Source organism: Hyposmocoma kahamanoa, unplaced genomic scaffold (assembly GCF_003589595.1).
Source record: "Hyposmocoma kahamanoa isolate Upper Pololo Valley unplaced genomic scaffold, ASM358959v1 79, whole genome shotgun sequence".
Lineage (NCBI taxonomy): Eukaryota > Metazoa > Arthropoda > Insecta > Lepidoptera > Cosmopterigidae > Hyposmocoma > Hyposmocoma kahamanoa.
The window spans coordinates 9,407,517-9,417,220 of record NW_020653993.1 but is presented as its reverse complement, the minus strand read 5'-3'; the positions used below and the strand labels follow the sequence as shown (position 1 = coordinate 9,417,220).

The 9,704-nt window shown below is 37.2% G+C and overlaps 1 long non-coding RNA gene across 1 annotated transcript; it reads right to left on the bottom strand.

Annotated features, from left to right (window-relative positions):
• Nucleotides 1-1,051: 1,051 nt before the first annotated feature.
• LOC113233560 lies at nucleotides 1,052-3,106 on the bottom strand. Its single transcript, XR_003310713.1, has 3 exons — nucleotides 2,971-3,106; nucleotides 1,380-1,427; nucleotides 1,052-1,099 (listed from the first exon to the last, which is right to left on the bottom strand). It is a non-coding gene; the product is annotated as an uncharacterized LOC113233560 (long non-coding RNA).
• Between the last annotated feature and the right edge of the window lie 6,598 nt (nucleotides 3,107-9,704).

The window sequence follows — 9,704 nt, the reverse complement described above, 5'->3', positions numbered from 1 at the left end:
TAGAACCACACATAGACAATTACAAACTACACCCAAACTGACGAGAAAAAATAAATGTAGGCCATACAAATATTTCTCCCGGTCCGGGAGTCGAATCTGTGATCTCTGCGTGGCAGAACCATTCAGTTACGGAGGCAGCTATTTGGAAGACGTGAAATGTTGTACTTTTGTCTATGACACTCACCGATAATTTTTTTGCTGCACACTGTAAAACGGAATTAATAATAATAACAATAAACTCATTTATTTGTCTTCAAAATGGTGATACATTTTATAATAGACTAATTAACTCTTAGGAATTTTTCCGGATTTAAATCGCGTATAATTGTTTTTTCAAACAAACCATTTCGGGCATTTTACAGGTCCCATGGTCACGGTTGACGGAGGTGGTACAGTCTTCAACCAGTTATGTCTAAAATTGATGCTAACCACCCCATTTTTGCATGTTTTGCATCAATTTGCGTGGTTTGCACCAATATTAGACATAACTGGTTGAAGACTGTACCACCTCAGTCAACCGTGACCATGGGACCTGTAAAGGGCCCGAAACGTCGGTTTGTTTGAAAAAACAAATATACGCAATTTAAATCCGGAAAAATTGTTTCTTTTCCTATATGTAACAATCGCGAAAACCTAAGAACTCGATAATTAACTCTTATTAATATATAATATATTAACATAGTGCTAATTAACAAGACAAAATGGTTTATGATTCAAATTAAATATTTATTTTAGGATATCGAGACTTAAAGTGGGTATTGTAATTAAGGTATTTTATTTTAGAACATGGAAACTTAGCATAAATAACCCTATTAGTGTTAATCCATTCCAAGCATAAGAGTCTCCTGTGTAAGTAGCCATTCGTGACAATATCCACAACATTTTTTTTTAAATTGAAAATTAGTAAATATCAATTTTTTTTTAATTATTCATTTTTTGAACCGCTCTTTGCCATACGCTTTAAGAATTAAAAACCAAATCATTTTTTTTCTTGTTTTTAGTTACGCCGTAGTTGCGTTACAAAATTATAATGCTTAATTTTATTACTTACTCTTTTCTCTCTCTGATGTGGCTCTACGTCCGAATCTGATCTATCTCCCTGAAGCAATAAATAGAGTTAACTCCTCTGTCGTCTGTACGAAAATAAAGTTGTACGGAATGCGTATATTTAGTAGGTACGAATGCCGCTAGATGGCTTTAGTAGTATACTGCTACGCGCTATCATTAATTTAATAAACATTTGGCGAATGCGCCGCACATATATTGGTTTAGAGTCAAGACCATCAACGGCTAACTGCAAATTGTCGTTAAAAAATGTGTTAAAAAACAACATCCAATATTTTGTGTTCATTAACGATAAATATGTAAGGCAAACTCACCCTGCGTCCGTCTACTTCGGATAATGACATTAATTCACTTTTCTGTAACTGCAAAAAATGAAATAAAAAGTTACTTCACTTACTACAACATGTAGTAAGTGATTTTTTTAATTTCTCAAAATTTGAAAATAACGAAAGTATTATTAAGATATATATTTTTTAGTGTAGGATATTTAATAGTAAAAACTTAGTTGTTTCAATGGATACAATCACGTCCTAAAATATAGTGCAATAAACAAATGTCACCCAGTATGATAGAGTACAATAGGTTTACAATAATTTATTTCATGTTATCATTGTCGCAATATTATTATTGAATATCGATGTGTTTACCACAATGATTTTTTTGTGAAAACATTCCTCTAGTTTATTATTATTATTTATACAAAAATCGAACAAATACAAAGAAAAAATCCTTCAATCCCATTGAAGTCGGACCAGTGCTTGTTACCTCACCACGGGTGCGAGTCTTAACAACTAAATTACAGAACAATTTAGCAGATTTTACGAATTTCCTAATGTGGCTGCTGCAGATTATTATATTGGATTTTAAACACTGAAGCTGTTTTTCAGCCCCAGAAATAATAACGATATACAGCATTTTTTAAATGGGATATTATGAGGAAATCCGCCGCCACAGAAGATACAAGGAAACTGTCTTAGGAACCATTAAGTCTTTTTTGTGAAATGAATTTTGGCATTTTCACTGTAAATTTTTTGATCAAGTGAGAGTTGTCCATAAAAATGAATAAAATGGATCAATTTTTTTTAGTGCTGATCGGCTAAGTTTCATGAAGATATATATCATTGTATGGGATGAAAAAATCGGGACAGCAGGAATTGGTCAACTATAAAATTATTTTTCATACAAAATTAATTACATAATTTTTTTTTTACGCTGATAAACTCAGTTTCTTATAAGAACGATTTTATTGTATTGGAAGAAATGAATCGGGACAACAGAAGTTGGTAAAATTTATAAACGCTTGACCAAAACAAAATTGTTTTCCCAAAAAAAGACTTAATGGTTCCTAAGAATTTCCTTGTATTTTCTATGGTTTCGAATTTCCCCATACTGTCCCATTAAAAAAAAAACACTCTGTATAGTGGTAAATACATGTTTTATATTATATGTTTTACCTGAGTAACATTTTGTCTATCTAGCTAAGAACCACAGATTTCTGAGATGGTTGTAGAGAAGGTGAGTAGATCACTTTCGAAGCGAATTAGAAATTTAAGCCGTCACAGGTACTCGAACCGTCGATTTCGAAAAAGAACCGTTCTCACACAACACTACCCGGCACACCCACACCAAAACCAATTTGGTAGAGTTCGACTTCACAAATTGGTCCTACCGGGGTTTCTCCTAACGACAAGCAAAATGACTTATAATAAAGCTATAATAATACAATTCCACTATCTCGATACGTGCCTTAAATTCTTGTCGATTTATACTACTACTAAGACTCTACCCGGAACACCCAAACAAATTTTGTAGAGTTCGACTCCACAAATTGGTCATACCGGGGGTGCTGCTAATGACAAAGATAAAACTACTTATAATAAAGCTATAATAATACAATTTTATCACCTCGTTTGGCGTTCTAAGTGCTTGTGCAATTACAAACATTGAAATTACGACGAAAATTAGTACAGGATAGGACACTGGCATCATTGAATGATGTCTGAAATTTGAAACGTTTCGGTAAAGTGAAATTTTATAACCAAATGGACAGTTTAATTCAATTTAGCTATTAATTTACGAATTAATTTTCAATTTGCCTTTTAATTTCATTACAAAACTTTAATTAAAATACATACTTAATATCATTAGTGTATTGAAGATTTGAAGTGGGTACCTATGACGTCACAAGTAATTTGCACGTATGTAAAGAAAAATAATAAAGAAAATAATAAAACATCTCATATTTGATAGAAAACATTATTTTTAGGGTTCCGTACATAAAAAGAAAAAAAAGTCAATTGAAAAAAATATTGACGCTAAAATTTTTGGTTTTCTCATAAAAATAGCAGCTACAGGTTTCAATGCTGAACATAACAATACACAGTAATACTTTGAAGAGGTAGACGGTCTATTACACACGTAGAATTGCAAAATAGTCCTTAATTAATAAACACATTACACCTTTGGAATTTTATTTCAGTAGCATTAGAGGTCCTTGTGAAAGAGTTCGTCCAGAGAAGTACTGCCACTACCTATTTCTTCCGCCAAGCAGTAATGTCAGATTACTGTGTTCCGGTTTTAAAGGGTGTGCTAGTGAAATTAACATGCACGTGGGAGTTGTCAAATAATAATATTAATAACGCGTACACACTCATAGCCCCGTGCTAGGGAAACCCTGAGTCGCGGGTGCCATGGACACACACATAGACAACTACAAATTATACGGCATGGTAACCTTTCGGCCACGGAGGCAGTTATGTAGGGCGACGGGCGCAGTGGCAGTGCCCCTCAGATCTTTGCGATTTAAAGAGTTGAGTGGCACTGCAACTGTTACAGACAGGCGTGTAGCTTACCATCAGGCGCACGACTTGTTCGTGTCGTGACTTGATATGATATTTAAAAAAAGAATATACTTAATTACAAACTAGGTAATGATAAACTTGGACACGCAATTTCAAATACCTTGGTTACCTTATTTAAAAGTACCTGTTCAAAATATAACAATTTAAGTGCTTATAATATATTTTTTAAATAAATCTTCAATATCATTCTAATTAATGAATTAATGAAAAATAGAACATTATATCGATATAAGTACCTAATGAATATGTGTAATTATTAGGATTCTATTAATAGAATTATAGATAACAGTTTGACGTTACAATTTTCGTTATGTTGGCCCTCTAACCACGTAACGTAATAAGTACGAGAAAGTGATGGGTGACCCGTCTTAAGGTACTTCACGCACAGATTTTGCGCGTGTGCAGATAGCGCCTTGCTGTATGTAGTAATAGTAGGGAAATAGCTTTCGACTGTTGTGTGGAGTCCTTATTTGCCGACACGAGAGATAGGGTTTTCCGGAGAGAATGCGGGCTCGACGGCAAGACCAGGGTACGGCGAGCGTCCGGGCCAAGCCATCCGCCAGTTATACGTCTTCACGGGCGTCTCTGGCGGACCCGGACTTGGATATGGACTCGACTGGATTTGCGGTTAGCTGCAGGGACGAACACGTTCGTCTGCCCCGGTAGGGTGTGACCGGGGCTTTCGTCACGCGCGTATGTAGCGCATCTTAGTAGCGGTCTAGTTGAGGGCCTGAGGCGAGCAGGCGCGCGGGACTCGTGAGTGGCCCTTTAAGTCGGTGGCTATGTCCGGGCATTGTCGCAGGTCACTGCCACTTGGCATCTCCGGCACTAGCCCGGAGAGCTAGTAGAGGATAAGCTAGATATCTTCCGGTCTCTGCGCCCGCGTAGGAAACTGGAGAGAGCTGTTTATTCAGCGTCAGGATGTGTGCGTGCCTTACAGCTCTGCCACAAATGAAGGGATTTGGTAGTCGGCGGCTCAGCGGTGGCAACCGTTAGTCGTGCGGAGTGCGACGGGAAGTGAGCATGCCTACAGCTCCGGTAGCTATCTGGAAAATAGGGAGGGTGCTGTACGTGCACCCGGGGCGGTGGCACTCACTTAAGGCACTAGTCTTACAGAGAACCGGATGAAGTACGTGCAAACGTGCTGAGACGGGGCTAGGACCTGACTTGTTGGTGACGGGAAGGGCACTATGTCAATAGTGCCCTTCCCGCACAACCATGAGGTTAATAGGGAGAAGCACTATAAACAAAACTTACGTAGAATGATATGAGACTGTTGTGTGGAGTGTCCATGGTGTGCTGTGGACTGTATTTGTTCAGGTTCTTCCTCAGGATCGGACATGAAACTGACTACTACTGACTGCGTTTATTGATAGTTCGGGTCCTACTTATATACTAATTGTAGTCTCCCAACTAGTATGGGTGGCGGCGAGCAGGCAGTCGCTGCGGTGCGCGGGGCGTGGGGGACGGTAACTCCGTACGACACGGTGTGCGGGGTGCGGGGGACAATTATGCGCTCTCGTTCGGGGCGCGGGGCGCAGAGTGCTCTCGTGCGTGTCTCGGTGTCCATAACTATTTATGTAAATTTTGGACCTCTTTGCAAACATACGAAAAATAGAAAATTTACATTTTGTGATGGGTAATACAGTTTTCGGTTCACAATCTTTATTTAGTATTTGTAAATTTTAGCACGAATAAAGTGTACAGTGTACGCGAAATTGCAACCGCTCCGTTAAGCCATTAAAATTCTCATAATACAGAACCTTAATTACAATGGATACTAATTGAAAACAAAAAACAAATAACCCACAGAGTTCAAAATGGCTCAGCTTTACGTTATTTTATACCAATGCGGTACGTAACAATTACGTACCAAAATTATAAAATGTGAAATTGCGATTTCTACAGTACAGGACTGTGCAATTTGTATAGTTAAATTAATGGATATCAAGTACAAATAATGCAACTAATTATGATAAACGTAAATAAGAAAGCTGTAAAGGCTACTGAATGATGTGACAAGTTAAGGCTCATTAAAAAGAGGCGCGCGTCTTAACAGATATCATCGAGTATATAATCAGAAATAGAGGCGAAATCTATCCATCCCTGGCTTGCATGGGCCTTATATCACTTTTAAATATCAATTCTTGTTTGCGCTGAAATCACAAATTAGAAAGCAGAAATAGTAGTCGAGTATTTACTCGATGGACTTCGTCCAGGAGGTATTGACACCACCAAATAAATACGAATTGGTACAAATTGCAACGATACCTATTTCTGTCGTCAAGCAGTAATATGACCGTTACTGCGTTTTGAAGTGAGGAGTGCTGGTGAAATTACAGGCACGTAGACTTGTCAACTTAACTTTAACTGCCATCGTGGTCGAATAGTTACCATGCTGGACTGCCACGCAGAGGTCTCGGGTTCGATTCCCGTCTAAATATTTGTATGGCCTGGTGGCCTGCTTCTATTTCTTTCGTAAGTTTGAGTGTAATTTGTGGTTGTCTATGCGTGTGTCCAAGGCACCTGCGATACAGGGATTCCCTAGTGCGGGATATGAGTGTGTGTTATTATTATTGGCAGACGTTGACAAAATACGTACGTACGAAAATAAAAAAAACAATATTGATTTACTTTTTTCATGAACGATGTTATCGTCATATAGTTTCCATAACATAATGCAAAGGTACGAACTTGACGTAATTACTTGCTCTAAGTAAACTAAAAATTTTGCCAATTTATAGCACTCAGTAATAGACTTTTCAGTTTAATGTGTTCAGTAGGTTATACTTAATTTCCGTTGCCTTTTTATACAGGGTGTAATCGTAAAGTGTGCCCAGGCGATAATTCCGTAAATATAAGAGATATCTAAAACCTTTAAACTGATATCGACCTAATAAGAAATACATCAATAACTTTTTCGAAATAAAACCAGAAATATTCAAAATGTTTGAATTAAACACTCCCATGCATTTAATATGACATTCGTTGAGAGGCTTTAGTTTCTTTATTCGGTGAATGACTTTCTGTTCTTTAAGATAGATATAGAAACTGCTATAAATAAAGTAATAAAACTATCTTTTAAGTAATTGAATAAAGACAAATTGATGTATATTTTTAAGCAAGTTCGAAATTTTGTATTCAAAACAGTTGTTAGAAGTATGGGAGCATTTAAACTCAAATATTTTTAGTTTAATTTTTTAAAAGTTGTTGATGTCGTTTTACTCATTAAGTACTTTCGATGTTTTTGATATCTCATATATTTACGGAATTATCGCCCGGGCACACTTAACGGTTACAACCTGTATAAGACACAGAATTGACACTTGAACAATAAAACACACATCGTTTGGTTTCTATAGAATTTTGTTTAAATAATTTAATTTAACAGAGTAGGAGGATCTGTGAGTATTCGTCACTAAATTCTTCTTAAACATAGCTATATATTAGTTACCCATCTTGTTTAACATTTTCCTATTTTTTTTTACAAAGAACCCTTCCGTACCGGTCCAGCTGATCTTTTCAAATAAAATCAAGATCATTCCACGGGACTCATAAGTTGGCTGGGACTGAGACAAAGTCAGGAAATATATTATATATTAAATATAATATTTTCGACTTTAAAAATATTTACATTTAATGCCGCCGCCTACAACCGGCACATCGTCCAAAAAACTGTTTGATGGCCTTGACAAATTTAATTCTCTGTTCATCCGGTGCCGTATGAGTTGCACGTGTCGCTGTAGCCGATTTTCGACCCCTTGCGTTTTCAGAACGAGGAGGCAGTATAGAAGGTATACTAATGGAAAGGACTACATTCCTTTCAGTTATATCCGTCGGTGAGTCTTGGGACACTAAAATCGTTTTCGGTGTTCCAGATGTCCATCTTCTTTGCTCCACTACTTCTGATAAGCGTCTTGCTTTTCTTCGATGTAGGGATAGGTCGTTCAATTTACTAGACGATTCCCACGTTCGCTTATGCGATGTGAAGTCGGGTTGTATTGATAGCATGCTACGTCTAGAATGTGAACATGTTCTGCGAGATGTTGTAGTTGAGATATCTGGCGGTGATTCACATTCGGATGAGTAATGGCGACGCATAAAATTGATATCCGTCCGTGGGGAAACATTTGAGTGCCTCTGGACTGTTTCAAAATCAAACGTAGATTCTGGGTGTCTTGAAACTACAATTCTTTTCGTTTTAGAAGCGTCTATTAAGTATTGTCTTGTCTGAGAGCTGGGTGACTGTTGACTAGCAAGGTTTGAGAACCTGCGCTTAGTAAAGACAAAAGGGACTGTTTCTTCTTGTGTGATAACGTCTAGTCTTCGCGTTTTGGTAACGTGTCTTATGAGACCTGCTTTCCTTCTTGTAATTTGTCTTTGTGCTTTTAAAGTTTTGACAACAGATCCATTTTTTTTTTCTGTCTGTGTGCTTGTCGATTGTAAATTCGATTGTACATGATCTACTGATTCTACAGATGTTCCTGCTTTTTCAGTTGATGTTTGTAACTGTACACTTGATTCTGATTGACCGGCTGTTGTTTGTGCAGTGGGTGTCTCCAATTGTTTAGGTTCTTTTGCTGTTTCTTCGGCTTGTGTAAGATGAAAACTAGTTTGAATACTAGAAAATCTCTTTAAAAAACTGGTATAAGGCAATCCCGAGTGACCAGATGCTGGTTGTGCAACTGGTTGTACCTTCAAATTTTCACATGCTTTTGCTGTTTCTTCGGCTAATTTAGGTTTTATGTTAGTTCTTATTATAAAGCATCCTTTCAAGAAGTCAATGTCCAATAATTCTGACTGACCAGCTGGTGTCTGTACAGCGGGCGCTTTTAAATTTTCCGTTCCTTTTGTTGTTTTTTTGGCTTGTTCAAGTTGTAAATTAGGCTTAATTATAGATTTCTTGAAGAAATTGTTGTTTGGTAATCCAGATTCACTGGTTGGTGCCTGGCCGCTTGTTGTCTCACCGGCTGGCAAAGCAGGTGCTTTCAAATTTTCAGTTCCTTTTGATGTTTCCTCAGTTAACTCATTTTTTATAACACAAGATCCCTTTGTACTTAACTTCGTCTCTGACTGAGTGTTAGCTAATGCTAACTCGTTATTTTCTGGTTGGTTTTCTATTGCTACATTGTTATTGACTGTAGCGAGTAACGCTGGTTCTGTTGATCTAATGCAGTTTAATGGTAGAGAAGAAAGTACTGCATTAGTGGTGCCTTCAACAAGCTCTTGAGCACGGCTTCCTGCAGCACGCAATGAGGCTGCGGCTGCAGAAAAGGCCTGCCCTATGCCGAAGCCATGTTGCCTATCTTCTTCACTGTCAGTGTTTTCTTGATTCTGTGAATTGGGCATACTTCCTTTTCCATACTTGATAGGTGAGCAACAATTTTTAGGTGTAAATTTTGGAACACAGAGCAACGCCGTCCATTTACGCTCAATGTGTGTTTAGTTGTTTAAATTTCATTACTTGTGCATTTTGTTTTGGTAGAGCTAGTGATTATTAATTTATATTCCAAGGAATTCATCGTGCATTCAGATTTATAGCATATTTTGTTACAGTGAACGAAAACTGAACATTAAACGCTAACAATTTAGGCAAATATTGACATTTTGACGTTACCATTGACGCTATTTACGATAGAAGTTTCATCCACAAAGTGTTGTATATATTTGTTATGACTGAAACTTGTTGTAAGTTTGGATTTATAAAAAAGACGTTATTATGCTCTAACAATTGTCTCTGATGTGACGCCGCGTGGTATACCTTTATTTGTTTTCCAT